Below are 17,003 nucleotides of genomic sequence, written 5' to 3'. Positions count from 1 at the left end.
TGTCTCTTTTTACTAGTGTACTACTCGTACTTACCTGGCAAGAGGTTTCAAACTTAAGAACTGGCCGCAAACGAAAGTGTTGTCTCAAACGAAACCTTTGTCATAGTTAACTGGAATTGTTAATTTCTTGTTTCATAAATCAAAAGAAGGAGGCTTGGGACTGTCCACGATTGCCTTGATAGGTCATTAATCCATTAGTTTCATTTTCAAAACGCTCGCGTTAATCAAACAGTATGTTCCGTCTTGCGGGGAAGTTCAAATGGTAGTATGAATAATTACGTCGGCCGGGTCGGTGGAGGGAGCCCTTTTTGACTCCCGTTTCGAGTCCCACCTCAATCGAGGCTGTTTCGGTAACTGTGGTCGTTCGACTCGTCCGAGTAAATCCCTTCATGCTCTCCACCCTCGTGGCCAGGTGCTGTGTAAGATGCAGGAACTAGAGGCGCGGCCCCGATCATATTTTGTCCTCGTCATCGCCTCCAATAATGCGATCGTCTTATGCGATGCGCCGGTTACAATCTCGAATGCTTAGGTCTGCGGCACAATGGAAAACGCAGATAAGATATTGGTTATCCACAGATTATTTTGAGAGTAGGTAGGTGCGTTAGAAAGATTCCTGATTCTGGGCTTCCTTCACGGAACATATCGCTTAATACACGTGTGAGTGTACTGTTCATTTTGTTAACCTGTATACCGTCGTCGCTAATTGCTCTTTGAGCCAAAGGCAATGGAATGCAAAATTCAACGAGAATTGACCTGGCGCAAATCGAGAATGTTTGTAAACAAACCCGCAGATTAATATGCAATATGTGGGAAAAAATTTTGTGCAATATATATTGGCTGAATAATTTGTTCAACTCCGTAATTTATCCTTAAGTAGGTAATTATTCGTAATTTCTAGATAATGTTTGTGCTAGGAAGCGAAAGAAAAGGCATGAATAGTCGAGGCTCTTAATACGACTATAGAGCCGTAGTTGGAGTTTATTTGTTTGGCCGATTTGGTTTAAATTTGTCGTGAGGCATTTGGGAGAAAATTACTTTTTAACTTTTCCCCCGTAAAGTATTCTCTGAATTAAATTGGAGAGGCTGGTCGTCATCTGTATCCGGACCCCCAAGGATCTTTATTTCCGCCCGTAAATTAAGGGAACTATGATGTCCGTAATAAACATCACGATGGGTCGTTAATGTGAAGCATCGGAGATACCAGGGCCAATACCAACCGCCAGAGTCGTGCCGAAAGCAAGAAAAAAATACCCATAGTGTTTTAATGTTTGCGTCTTGAGGATATTCGGCTGATTGAGAGATCTGGAGGCGAGGACGCCGTGTTGGTCTTCCTCCTCTTAGGTCTCGACCAATTCCGCCGAAACTTAAAAGAGATCCTCCCTTAGCGTCGCTGAGAGCCGATGTCGCACTCGTAAGCCTCGGAGCATGAAAAAAAAAATCCGCGAAGGTCAATTTCACTCGACTGACCGTCATGACCTTAACCTTCGACGCGGAGGAGACACTCATCCCTCCCTCCTCCCCTCCCTCTCCCACTTGTTAACACAGCCATCGTCCTCGCCCCAGTTTCCATTCGTCGAGATGACTCGCGTCGGTCAAAACTTGCGCATTGCGTGCGGCCTCTGCCACCCACACGCCTCTCTTCCTCGTCTCCGCTCCAAGAACCTCGTCTGCATTCCCAGAACCGTTACAAATTCCCTGTCTCGCCGCAAGAGCAAGGGTATATGCGTGCAATGCCGTCTCCCGGTGTGGTAATCGCAAAGAATGAAATGAATTGATTTCGCAGCCGATTATTTCTGCAGGTAGCATTATTATTTTTGCTGTTGTTCATGACAATAGAATGTATGGTCTGTTCTAAAAGTAGAAGGACCGAGTCGGTAAAGAAAAATCTATTGTCATAATTGATACATTCACTCAAGGGTTTTCGAAGTAGTACCCTTTTGCGTCCACACACCGCTGCCAGGGGTTTTTTCTCACGCCTAGCGTGCTCTCTGGAAGGCGGAGCCCGGAATGCTGCTAAGCTCCCTCGTCACGGCCTTTTGTAACGCTTCCACCGAGCCGTGGTGACGTCTTTTCAGCTCGTATTTGAGGCAGGGGAAGAGAAAGATGTCTGTCTGGTGGGGCAACGTCGGGGATTTAGGATGTTTGCCACGTTGTGGTGGGCGAGGTAGTCCGTTACTCAGCACTCGCGGCACCAACTTCGCACACACCTTCCTCTTGCGCATGCTTTCGTTCGCAAGTCGATACACATCATTTTAGGGATGCCTAGTTCACCAGAAAAAATGGGGACACTTAATCTGTGATCCCTTTCCAACTTATCCTTCAGTCTTGCTAGATTTTTGTCACTCTTTGAGGTCGAAGGACACCCTGGACGTTCGGCGTCTTCAAAATCTTCTCTACCCGCCCGGTTCAACTTCTGCCACTCAAAAACACCCGATCTACTAATTGGGTTATCACCATAAACTGCCTTGAGTATGTCATAAGTCTCTTTCCTGGTTTAGCTCAGGTTCACTCAAAATTTGATTGTGTTGCGCTGTTCCAATAACCGGTCCATGACATAACTTGGCGAGGTCACGTTATAGAGGTTTCGCAAACGAACGATCCGCACTCTGCCAAGGCTGGGAGCCAACTGCCACCGACCACCGAGTCTTGAGACTCCCCTCCTTAGAACCCAGCCAGAGTAACAGCCGCCGCCCGTCCGTCCGTCCGTCGATCCGGAAAAAATAAGTCCTACTTTTGGGACCGGCAATTTTTATAAGAGGCTGTCTTATGTAGTCAATCCAATCAAATGTTCATCTCTAGATCATAATAAACTTGTATTTAAGCAGCACAGAGCTGTTCATGTGAAAAACCGGGCATAACTTAAGGGGCTAGGCGAAATAATAGAATATCTAGTCTCAATCTTGCCCCAATAAATGTTTTGTTATTATTGAATTGTAAGTGTATGAACACCTCTAGCACCTTTGGTTTGGGTTTTAATTTTTGGCATTCTGAAGGTCATCTAAAGGGAGGAGAGGAGAGTCAATTTATGATGTGAGTGTATTAGAATACGGTGTGAGGGCCAATAATTTAATAATTTTAATTCAGTTTAAGTAAAGCTAACGAATAGGCAAATAGCCAAGTCATGGCAAGTCCCAATCTATTCAAGAATACCCAATTAATTGAGATTCTAAATTAAAAGCGTTCTCTGCATTTGTACAAGATTTCTAACCATTTTACAAATTTGTGGAGAATAATATTTTAGCAGAAGCTACTCTAATGTAAATTCTTAATACATTGAAATGAAACCATTGACTTAGTAATTCAACACACTTTATTTAAAAACATGACCCAGGTTTCGACCTTGAACTTCATCAAAGAGTGTGGAATTACGAAGTGAATAATTTCATATAAATATTTTTTATGAGAATTCCACTAAGCTACGCAGGAGGCAATTTTTTTAAAATTCTTAATGATGCTTTACGATTGAAAAAAAAAACACTCGTTCAAAACTACCGACAAACAATTTTCGGTTGTTCGTGTTTTCATATGAGTTTACTTTCGCTGCTACGGCGACAGGAGAAAGTGAAACCCTTGCTAACCATTTCCTGCGATGAAGGGATAAAACATTTTTTCACCACGGGAACCACTCTTTTTTTTAACGGGGTGATAAATGTGTACGATACGTTGATGCGCCAGCTGAAATAACTGGTATCTCAATGGTTATCTTTGGCGGGAAAAGGAGGCTATGAATCTGTTCTCTGTTCTCCTGTCTGTTTCTTTAACACATTCATGCTCTGAACGGGTGGTTTAATTTGAGACACGAACGCTTATTTGTTGGGGGTGGAGGGATAATGCAGGTTGGGTTAAATTTAATTCGAGTTAAACTTATTTTTCCCAATTCAATCCCAACTTTCATTTGCAAGCATTTGATGCATTTAATTTCATAATTGAAAACATTTCTTGTCTCATTGCTGCAAAACTTAACTTAGCCGTATCCTATAAACGCTAATCGCGCGCACTGGTGGGGTCATGCTAAAAAAGTAAGGAGAATACTTCCCCTGCCGCTAAGGCTCCAAAATATGCACACACGTTAATGTTTCGGAATGGATGTACGGTTTCTACGACTACCTATGGGTGTAGTTGTATTTCAAACAGCAATGTTTCGGTAATGAATGTATTTCAAGACAAATCGAGCATCACACACTGGGATTAAGTCAACCACAATGCGAATTGGAGTAAACGCAAATATGTAAAAAACAGATATTAAGATAATCTCCACCCTGATTCTTTCTATTCACTTCATCCAGTGTCATAATCCTTGATAAAGCTAATTAAATGCTCTGTAAACATATTATCCGGACGGAAGACAATCATTCAATATGCCGCATAAATTTTAATAAAACCTCGACCGGTTTAGATGCCTTTATGTCATTATCAAGAGAATAATAAGATCATTGTTTTGCTCTTGATAATAATGTAAAGATGTCAAAAACCGGTCGAGGTTTTATTAAAATTTATGCGGGATATTACGAAGTTGTTATTTCTTTTCGTCATGTCACGATTACATTAAGTGTCCATACATCAAGGTAAATGTTATTAAAAATTGCCCTCTAAAATTTATTTCGACCTTCATTCGATGAGAATAGTTAGGTCACTAGTAAATAGCGATGTTTTATGGCCTTAGAAGAAATTATCGCCGGCAGTTTGATGAATTTCATCTAAATTTGGAAAGACAGTACCTCGTTGAGTCTGAAACGATTTTATATCCTTATCTTATGAGTTAGATTTTAAAACAAAATGAAGGATGCATCATAGCTGTTAATATTATAATTGAAAAACGTAATTCCTTGAAATCGGATTCTCATCAATTTGATTATTCCTTGTTCGCGTAATTCATACCTTCCGGGAAAGACAGAGTCACGAAATGCATCAAAGTATTTCAAATGTATCCAACGCATTTCATCCCGTAACTGCTCCCTCGATAATTCTTACAGATTAATAGACGGAGGATAACTGAAAGGCATTCGAAGTCAAATAGTGTCTTTAGTATTCTCGTGATTGGTTTTTCCAGTCGGGTATTCCTGGATAACCACATGATCACGGGTTCGGTTCCCACCTCCGCCACGGGTGAGCGATGTCGGTATTCCAAGACGTAATGAGTTTACATCGGAATGTGACCCCGGCACTCGGTAACTTAAACAGCAATTCACTTCTCTTGAAAATCCTTTTTCCAAGTTTTCGCGCCGCTCGTTCGCATAATGAAGTTACTCCCCCTCTCCCCCATAAACGTGGGCCACGTTCACAGTTTCAACGGAGAAAGACACCACCTTAATATGGCCAACATTTTTTAGGATAACGTTAGCGCATAGTTCTGTGATGCTTGGTAGATCAGTCGGAAGCTCGCTCACCATCTCATTGTCTTTACGTCTCTACACTCAGTATGCATCTTGCTGTGGTAGTGTGAGCAAACTGTGGTTCTTTTACTTCGCTCACTGCGAGCTGCTAAAGTGTGCGCTGCTATTGAAAATCCCGCGAGTACTTAAGTGTGATCTGTGATTAGGTTTTTACTAGCAAAACCCACAAGCCAATTGAAATACATGGCCAACTCTGTGAAGTATGTGCGTAGACGGAGTAATGTGTGAAGACAAAGTGAGGCAGTGGGGCAGTGAGTTTAAAAATGGCCACAGTGCCAACGTTTGAGGACCTCAGTGGTCGGCCTAGTCTTGTGTCAGATGAACTGACTGATGGCCCGTTCTTGGACATCATGGAAATTTCCATCCATTCACTCTTTAACACCACTGATGCACAGCATCGTCACTCATCACTTAGTTGGTGCACAGCACAATTTTCTAAATGAATATCGGCAGCTTTGAAATTTATTTCAAGTGAAACCTTATCAGTAAATGGTTTTTACATTTGGCTGGATTTTCAATTATATCGTTTATTTTCAATCGCAGCTGTAAACCAACTACAAGTGGCGCGGACTTCCTAGTTCCGCAGTTAGAGACGTATTTCCCTATTGTGTGAGCCAATTCAGCAAACGTTCAGCTCCCCCCACCACTTCGCTCGCCACTCGGAAAGGTTTAAAATTTAAAAGGAAAATGTACCCTCTGGACAGCTCTCATAATTAAACTAGGTCTTTCAAAAATATTTATAAAAATTTTCATACATTAAAAAATAGTCATGAGTACTCGCTTATAAGAAGTAAAAATTCGCAATATCTAAGGGAATAACGAAAATTCGACCTCTCCCCTGATGAGATTGAGTTCTCGAGGCAGGGGTGCTTCACGGTTGGTTCGATTGCGAGGAACTCTCGTTGCAGGTGCGATCGGGGCGAAAGAGCGGTCTTGGTGGCGCATATGGCTCCGGTGGGGTAATTCAGGCCACACGCGGATGGAGCCATGAAACCTGGGGCTCGACCTTCGCGCACATTCATTTGACGTAATTTATGTGTCCATTTCGCTGATTTCATCCGCGTTCAGAAGTCGCGACGTGGTGTCACCCACGTACCCTCCACCCCCTCCCACCCCCGGTGCACGCTCTTAACTTTTGCCCCGCCCCCCCCTATTGGTTTTTAGACGCTCGCTTCGTCTCGGGGTCGGGCCGCCACGACACAGGGTCGGGGCGGGGCATGGTTTTGCCACCCTTCGCGCGCTATCGGATGGGGGGGGGGAGATCTTTGCGCCGAGAGGTGTGAAGAGGAAGGTTACGGGGAAAGAGATATATGGTCGCAGATGAAAAGTGGAGGTGACCCCCCGCCAGGGGGGAGCGAACCACAGGCGAAGACCTCGGGATAAACAGAATTAGTCATGCGGGCACCCCATGTCGCCGGAGTGCTCTCGTCCTCGAAATGAAATCGGTAGCGAAATGTCGTCGGGAAGTAATCCGGGTGCTTTGCTGCGAAAAGTATCTCCTCGACTCTAACTACTTATCAATATGCCCCCTTTTCTGGGCTATCTTTGTTTATTCTTACGTACATGTATCTATTATTATTTATGAATATATGGTGTACATTATATATAATTATGTATATTTATTTATTTGTTTATAACACTCTTTTGAAAGTGTCACGGACGTGAATAATTATGTATACAGTTTAGCACTAGTGGACCCAGACAAAACACAGAAACACACAAAAAAGAAAAGAAACTCACTAGGTTTCGAATTTTCGGTGGTCGCAGCCACCTTCCTCAAGGAAGAGAGGTATAGAACTGAGGAGGACGCGAGGGTTGGAACGATGGATGGAAGGGAAAGGTGAGGAAAGGTTTCGGAAGGCAAGAGTTTGGAGGGGAAGCGTTAGACTGGGGATTGTTATAAGGGTGGGGAAATATAGAAAGTGAAGGGGGTGGAGGGAGGATGAAAATATTTTCATATCAGGGTAATCAATGCCTAATATTAATACCTGGGAAATTCCAGGAATCCAAGGGCCAGATGGAGGATTGCTATGTTGTTTTGAGCTTCAGTGGAGGATCAGATGGTGGGAGAGATGCTAAGATGGATACACTATAGCATTTATCAAAGGGAGTGTTGTGTTTGGTGGCGTGTTTGGGGATAGGGAGCAAACTAATCAGGGAAGAATTCTTGCATGAGGCCCGGTGGTTATTAATTCTAATATTAAGTAAGGGGTGTGGTACACTGGCCAATATAATAGGCAGGGAAAAGTTGGCTCTTCAGCAGGTAAACTACATTGCCGGATGTGAGAGTAGAGTAGGGTTTTGGTGGGAGAGATTAAAAGGCGGGTAGGAGAGGGATGGGGTTCTGGTTTTGAAAATAGGACCTATTTTTCATCCAGGTTTATTGCAGGGCATGGGAGTAGTGTTTGGACAGGGCGGGGATTTATTGAGTGGATTGGTTGGTTTGAGAATATCTGATGAGATGGCGGGGCGTTTAAAAGTAACAGAAGGACATTAGGGAAAAAGGATGGCGGTGGCTTTATGATTTTTGAGGATAGGGTAAAGGTCTTAAGATTAATCGCAGAGATTCTAAGTCCGGGAAGCATATGGTGTATGATCTATATGATTCTAAGCCCCTGGTGCAAATTGAAATAGGGTGGGTTTCCGCGTCTGAGGAAGGTTTGGGAGTGTAGGCATGTCGTCGGTCGGATATATATATATATATATATATATATATATATTATTACTAGGTAATCTACCGGTTAAGGTAGGTTTTTGGATGGACAAAGCTACTAAATAAAACATTTTGTGACTCCTAACAAAACACGAAATCCAGCATCCTACTCTATATCAGGTCCCTCTTCATCTCTGAGTACTTTCTGCCTCCCTTCATCCCGTCCAACATCCCTATCCTGTTCCTTCCCTTTCCTCGTTTGCCTATCATTCTCCCCTCAATTACAGTCTTCAACATCCCGCTACCGATCAATTCCCCCTTCATCCACTTTTCCTGCCTATAATAGCAGATTTGAGAAGGGTTTCTATCACCGAAACGGATAAGCAGTCATCAAAAGATTGATTGTGGGAAGCAGTGTGAGTAGGGATGGGATAATTAAGGAAGGTGGGAGATTTGGTGGAATATCGGTGGTTATTCGTGCGGAGGGAAAGTGTGGTCGTGCATTCGCCCACGTAACAAAAAGTCAACAAAATTAACTGCGAGCACCCCTGTCTCTCCCCCGCCCCTATCCGCACCATGCCCACGCTGCAAATGCTGCCATCTTCTAAGGCCCTCCCACTCACTTAGTACCAACTCCCTACCGGTCGCCACCTGTACCTCAAAAAATATTATGCTGAGGTGTAAAACGTATTGTTTTGCAGGTGAATGTCGATATTATATATTGCCTCTCTTGTAACTTCTGCTCTGCCTTCTACGTGGGCGAATGCACGACCACACTTTCCCTCCGCATGGATAACTACCGATATTCCACCAAATCTCCCACCTTCCTTAATTATCCCATCCCTACTCACACTACTTCCCACAATCAATCTTTTGACGACTGCTTCTCCGTTTCGGTGATTGAAACCCTTCCCAAATCAGCTCGTATAATAGAGGTAAGAACCCGCGAGATGGCGCATATCTGGGTGACCCAGTCATTTCAACCGCCCGGGCTGAACCAAGCCCACTGATTGCATCATATGGCTGCCTACATATCCCCTCCCACCCCTTGTTTATTTCCTATTGGTCCCTTACCTCTCCTTCCCTCACCTCTCCCCCGCACATGTCCTCTCAGCTCTTCCCCGAGAACGCCATTCTGAAGACGACGGCCGAGCCGTCGAAACGTCAAAACAACATACGATCGTATGTGAGTCACTGAAGAGCGTTCCATTTCGAAGATAATTTTATGTATATATATATATATATATATATATACATAAAATATATATATATATATATATATATATACATTATATATATATATATATATACATTATATATATATATATATATATATATATATATATATATATATATATATATATATATATATATATATATATACAACGATTCAAACACGAAATCCCGCCAAACGGCGAATAAATACTCATATATACAGAAAAATATATAAGGAAAAGGGATAGGAACACGTATAAAGGACGAACACAATAGAGGTGGGGAAGGCGGAATCGAACGGATCACAAGAGTAAAAATATTTCCTCAACCGGGACTCGAACACCGGATCTTTCCACTTGCCGGGCGGATGCTCTTAACCACTTGAGCTATCGAGGATATGTAATTTACCCTGAGATCCGTGGGTCTTATATGTCGCCAAGCGCCCCGATTCTTTAGCCAAGAGATGGCGTCAGGGGGCTGTTTCACCCACCAAAGGAAGAATTTTTACTCTTGTGATCCGCTCGATTCCGCCTTCCCCACCTCTATTGTGTTCGTCCTTTATACGTGTTCCTATCCCTTTTCCTTATATATTTTTCTGTATATATGAGTATATATATATATATATATATATATATATATATATATATATATATATATATATATATATGTATAATGTATATATGAGCAGTATTTCAATCCTAGGATTGGTTTACTGTAGCCCTCCTTTCTACTCATTTCAATTCTCTCAATCCTTGATACCCTCTCTTTTTTACGTCCTTCTTTATTTTTTCTATGCACATGTCTCTTGGTCTTTCTCGTGTAATCTTCCCTTCTATTTTTACTCAATTTTATTCCCAATCAATTCATTGCGCCTGAATGTGTGTCCAATCCATTTATTTCTTCTTTGCCTTGAGTTCTCCATGTGGTCCTATCCCCTTCTGCTCTTCTTTATACTTCCTCATTCGTTACTTTGCCTTTCCATTTAATCTTCAACATTCTCCTCCAGCACCATGTTTCAAAGGCTTCTATTCTTCGCTGGTCCCCAATGTTCCAAGTCTCGAAACCATAGAGCGGCATGCTCCACACGAAAGTCTTGACGTATTGAGTCCAGTCTTAGCTTCTTTGAGCATACATAGTAATTGCCTCTTCTTCATGAATGCGTCCTTAGCTTGGTCTATTCTTCACTTTATGTCGGCCTAACTTCTTCCATTCCATGTTCTGCTGCTGCCCAGGTAGATGAAGGATTCTTCATCTGCTCTAGTCTCACCCCTCGGAAATTATGATACCTGCATTCAGCTTCTCTCTTCCGCACACAAGGATTTTAGTTTTCTTCTTGTTGATGTTCATATTATATTCCCCCACTACTTGATCCATATCACTTAAGAGTTGCTTGCGGGTTCTCTTGCGTTTCCGCCACAACTGCGATGTCATCTGCAAACCAGAGAATGTTGCTTTCTTCTCCCTTTGCATCGGAAAAGAATAAACTTTGTTCTTCCACTTATACTTTTTTATTTACGACCTATAAATACTTGCAAATGTGGAAGGACAAAGTGTTTTCTTTTCCGATATGAATTGCTTCCACAAAGTGACGCTTCAAATCATTTTATTCTCCATTTACCTTGACTTCTTTGGAACCCAGTTCTTGTGTTTCATTTTTGCCTCTTCGAAGTATACGTTGAAAATTGCTGGCTAGAGGTTGCATCCTTGCCTTACGTTTATTTTGGCTTATATTTTTCCTCAATTTTTCGTTTGCAATGTTGTAACCTGATTCTTGTAGAGGTTTTGGATAATTCTCCTGTCGTTGTTGTCCAATCCAAGCGCTTATAGTGTCATGTACATCTTGTTCCATTCGACGTTGTCGAAGGCCTTCTCCAAGTGCTTGAATGCCACGTACAAGGCTTGCATAATGGCTTGTTTACGTGTCTCATTTTTTCGGCCAGAATTCTGAACCTGAGAATTGCCTCTCTTGTTCTTCGGTTTTCTCCTGAATCCGAAATGGTTTTCTCAGAGGTTTCCTTCTATCCTTCCTTCTATTCCTCGACTAATTATCCGAGTAAGGATTTGTGATGTTTCAGACACCAGGCTCAATGTTCTATGTTCTTCGCATTTATCTTATTTTCGGTTTCTTAGGAATTGCAATCATTATACTTTTCTCGAAGTCTTCTTATATCTTACGTACTGCTCGAATCTCAGTTTTTTTCATCTTCACAATTAACTGCACGGGAACAACAACAGAGAGGCACTATAGATCTGTTCCCAGAGCACGGATTTGTTACGTGTTTGCTCATAAAGGATTACGTATTACTGCGCGGGAAACTCGTTGCGCTAGCGATGACATCTGGTGTTGATTTCGAGAACCTTTCTACTCTACCTTTTGTATACCCGCGCGGAATAAGAATATTTTAATAGAAACGGATGCCGAACTAAATCCGGGACCCACAAAATAATACTTTTTATGGAGGAAATGCAAAGTGAAATATAGGCAGTGCGAAATGATCAGAAAGTCTTTGAGCCTATTTAATTTGATTATTTTTTTGGTTCACCAAGTCAATTTTATTGATGTAATTTTTGAAACCGAATGCTATATCTTCATTATAGGGTTTTGTAGAGTGTTGGTTTTCCCTAACTGACGCGTGCAAATATTTTGGAATCTTCTGCTGTGACCTATGTTGAGCTCTTTTTACTTTCTATTTTCCTCTTCTTTGCAGACGTAACGGACAAACACAAGAAATAGATAATAACCGAATATCCTCTCTACTACACCTAAGAAAAACTCCTCAAATCTCTTCACACATTTTGGTCCTTGAATCTACACCTCTGGAGCACAATTATTCCATTCAACACCGTTGTTAAAACTCAGGACTCATCTCGCGCGAAATCCTCTTCCAGTTCACTCATTCGCACGAAGAATGTAAAAACCTAAAACAATCCCTCTGCTCATATCGAAAGTTTCAAAATGCGGTGCCTCCATCATTAAAAAATCAATTACTACCTTCTCCCTCTGGCTCTCTCTCTCTCCTTATGCTAACTATGGTGAAATAGTGTGTTTAGACTTTTCTATAGAGACTTCTATTAAACACCGGCGAGCTTTCATGTAACGTGCAGGACTCGTTTGCGATTCGCAAATCATCTCATTTCAGAATATTTGAACTAACTCGTTTTACTCGGTCTTTAATTTCTTAGGCAACTTCATACCCTCACAGTTGTACCATGTATTGAATTAATAATCACCCCAGTGTTTTTCCGACGACTTAAATAGCCTTGATGGAATGCGTTAAGTTAATTCTAGAGGTAACCATAAACTCAGTCCCTCACGCCGGAACAATTGTAAACAGCTGGCCGCTTACCTAAAGGTCAAAGAGAATGTTATCTTTCGCTGGTTAGGCCACATTTATGGAATAGCAGCTCGTGTGTGCTCGTCTTAAATTACAAATTGAGTCTCTTTTATAAATTGGAAGGAAGTCTCTTTAGCAGTGACGTTGAAAATACATTATTACCCACATCGTACTACGGTAGGAGAGATCATTCCAATACAATGAGTAGAACAGATGAGATTAAAAGATGTCATTGTTTCCATGAACGATAAGGGATGGAAGCATGTCTCTTTAGAAGTGATGTTGAAAATGTATTATTACCCCCATTGTACTATGGTAGGAAAGATCATGTTAATAGAATTAGAGAGCTTAAGTGTACGAGAGTAATCCCAGAAGTACCCGACCCAACAAAGAAAACACAACAATTTTGAAAAAATGTATATATTTGTCTGCATAATCTCCTTTCAGCTCTATACACTTTTCCCGGGGATGTTCAATAAGTTTGATACCCTTTTCATAATATGAACTGTCTTGCTCCTCAAAATATCCATTAACTGCCGACATCACTTCATCACTATTGGAAAATCTTTGACCACCGAGACATTTTTTAAGTTTGCGTACAGAAAATAATCCGAGGGCGCTCAAATCTTAAAACTTTAATTCATGAATTGTGGAAATTGAAATAATGGATTTGTGAGACGGTGCATTGTCTTGATGAAACAACACTTTCTTCTTAGCCAAATGCAGCAGCCTCTTTTGCTTGATTTCTTCGCTCAAACGTTGCAATAAGTTCGCATTATACTCGCCGTTGATAGTTTTTCTTATTTAAAGATAGTCAATGAAAATTATCCCACGCGCATCCTAAAAAATCGACGCCATGGCTTGCTTGCAGATGAAACGGTCTTCGCCTTCTTTGGAGCTAGTTCTCCCTTCGGTTTCAATTGTTTTGATTGTTCTTTTGTCTCGGGTGTGAAGTAATGGACCCATTTTTCATCCATGGCTATGAAACGGCGCAAAAATTCATTCTGTTTCGTTGCTGTGAAACTTTGCTAAACACTCAATGGAAAAATCTTCACAACACTGGTTTTACTCGAGTGTGTGCAAGACGTGACACCCGTCTTGCACACTGCTTTCTCATGTCCAAATTTTCAGTTAATATGCGACGTACCACACTTTTTGAAATACCTACTATGTCTGCTAGCTCGCGCACTTTCAGTCGACCATCTTGCAGTATCACTCTGTGGATTTTCTTCACCGTTTCTGGAGTCGTCACCTTATTTGGTTGACCAATGCGATGCTCTTCTTTACAGCTCGTGCGGCATCGTTTGAACTCTGCTACCGAATATTTTACTGTTGCAAACGAAGGAGCAGGCTCAATCAAAGTAGAATCCAGTTCCGCTTTTATATTGGTAGGGCTGAGGCCTTTCAAATAAAAGTACGTATCGTATCATATAACGATGACCAATTTTCTCCATTTTCACAAATTCATTGATAAGTTCTCTATTGTTGGCTGCCAAGCAAATACTAAACAACGTGGCGTCTTCAAACTTGAAACTTATGCTTAATAGATTGCGTACTTTCTACTACAGTCATATTTTTTAAACAACTACCCCCATCTCTAGGTCAGGGTAGGTTTCTGGGCCTTCCCATTTAGAACAGATAGATTAAAAAAATTCATTTTATTCCATAAACGATAAGGGAACATATTATTATCGTCCGATTATTACTGTCCGACCGTGGTTTGGGTAAAAATAATCGGGTCAAAATTAGCGTGGTGTGTATTCAACCCCTAACAGAAACCCTAGCGATGGTTTGCAGGGTTCCAAAAAATACAAAGAAATCAAATGAATGCACAAAAATACCTTCAAAACGTGTCTTCTGTTGTAATTATTACCATTTCTTTTTCACGTAATTTTAGCGTACAAGTAATTATCTAATTACTCGGTAAAAAAAGTCATATAGATTGAAAACCGACATCTTCGAAAATAATAACTCAGAAAAAGTATCAGTCCTCAAGCGTTCTCAAAACATACAATCACATTGAATGGATTGCCAGGATTCTTTTTAGTTTCAAAGCTTTATTTTTTATTGTTAGCGAAGAGAGGAGTAATTCTAATATAACCCTTGTAAATGCACGAAAAGCGATTATCGTATAGGTTAACCTTTAATTTCTCAATCAAAAGTTCAGCTTTTTTCACACCCCTTCTCCTGCAGTGTTGTTTTTTTATAAATTAAATGTCAAAAGCCTTACTTTTTCACGACAAGTATGTATTTCTGTGATCGAGTTTTGATTAATATGATTACTTTGAAGAGTAGGCCAGTACTTGTTCCGAAATATTTTATTTACATTTGAAACATTTTTGTGTAAAACAAAATTTAGTATTTTGAAGGCTAATATATTTTTTATGATGAAATTTTTATATAATATATTTTCGCAAAATGGTGATCAAAATTCCATGTATTAGAAGGCACCTTGAAATCTCTTCCTTGCCCCAAAAATGAAGACCAGCTACTATCTAAAAATCTTCTACCACTGTACAAATGGTTTCTCTTAGTCATCCTTTGTGGTTACCCAACGCTTTCCCATGTGTTCTAGGTTTGCATAAGAAGTATCGGGAAGACTTTCGGAAAAAATATTTATTTCAGATACTGCGGCAATGCCTCAACATTCTTCTAAGTACGTCCCTAGAGCTGCGTCGACATAATTTTGCCCTTGCGGCTTCTCCTCGACTCGAAGGGCCCCTGGGAGGCGGATTCCGAAATGCCATTTAGGGTACGCGTGTAAGCTTCTTTGACGGTGCTTAAGAGTCCCATGTTGGTGTCCCTTCAGGAAAGACTTCACTTTGGGAACAGGAAATAGTCTGCTGGTGCCCATTTGGGACTCTATGGGGGTTGGGGAATCGTCGCTATTCCGTTGCTGGTCTTCGCAGGCAGACACTCGACTCTGCCCTTGTTCGTCCGTCCAAAGACCTTCAGCTGGATGAGTTTAGCGCAGATCTTTCGTATCGCCAAATTTTCAGTGTTAATAGTGCGTGCACTGTCATCTTACCAATACCAATATTACAATCTGCGGTCATGCGCACACTTAACCGACGACGGTCTGAATTCAGCACTTCACTCACACGTTGCCCGTTGTCGTCGGTTCTCGACGTCGATGTCTGTCCAAATCGGGGCTCCTCCTACACACTCTCTCGTCCATCTCTGAAGAGCTTATGCCTCTTAAAAACTGCAGTTTGTAACATGTTTTCATCCTTGAATACTTGGAAAATCATGTCCAATGTCTCCGTACCCGATTTCCCCAACACAAAATTTGATTGCGCACCGCTGTTCAATCGTTCGCTGTATTTCGCGCTCGCACCTAGCCACTCCCTAGGGGTCCACTAAAAACATGATCTATCCGAAACGGGCGCTCGCAGGCGATTGGAGCTTGGCGCGTGTTAAAGATCAGACCCCCCACCACCGAGCCTGCGCAGTGCGAGCGCGCTGCGACGTACATTCACGTCTGGAACAAATTGTTCCCGATACAACTTATACAGACCTTGTGTATACATGCAAACATCCCTGGGCACCCCGCTCTATCTTAATGTCTCCTCAGTCGTTCGTCGTTTCTTCGTCGATTTCTTCCTTCATCAGATATTTCCGCCATCATCCCCTTCTCCTCCATCCATCTCCTCCCTTCTCCTTCCGTATTTAATTATTCGTGTATTTCCGTCCTTCTCCCTTCCTTTTTCTCTCCCCGTCGCTCTCTCACCCCCCTTGCTTTTTCATTCTTTTCCACCCTCACATATCAACGCATTCCAATCTCTGCTCATACATTTTACGAACGTTGTTATTCTCTCCAACTCTCCATCTTACTTGCCGGTCATCATTTCTCACCGTTTCATAAACTTCCTTATTGGTTAGTGGGTTCTTCTTTTTTACTACTTTCCGTTTTTTCTCATTTCCATTTGTAAATTTTCCAACCCGCAGTGTATGTATTCACTTTCTAATTCTTATCGCTATCTGAGAAATATTTATGAATGCCTGTGAATCATGAATGTTTAACTGTGGCATTTATTTTTATACCAACATTGTAAAATATTATTCAAGTATCCACGCATCGTGCATATTTTGTGGATTAAGTGATGATTTTGTGTTTGCTGTATTTTTAGTATTACGCTAGGGTGTGTGGTAAGGGGTGAAATACACACCAAACTAATTTTGACCAGAAGATGACCCTACCGCGGTCGGAAAACGTTACTCCGATCCCTTATTTTTCGTGGAAAAAATAACATCTTAAATCTATCTGTTCTGCGCTTGATCCCTCTAATTTTATTGACATGGTCTCTCATACCGTACTATGGGGGCTAATAATGCATTTTCAACATCACTGCTAAAGAGACATCCTTCCAATTTATGCTAGACCTTCAATCTGTAATTTAACCTTCT

Source organism: Hetaerina americana, unplaced genomic scaffold (genome assembly GCF_022747635.1).
Source record: "Hetaerina americana unplaced genomic scaffold, ioHetAmer1.1.p SCAF_18, whole genome shotgun sequence".
In the NCBI taxonomy this organism is placed as follows: domain Eukaryota; kingdom Metazoa; phylum Arthropoda; class Insecta; order Odonata; family Calopterygidae; genus Hetaerina; species Hetaerina americana.
Note: the sequence above shows the minus strand (reverse complement) of the source record.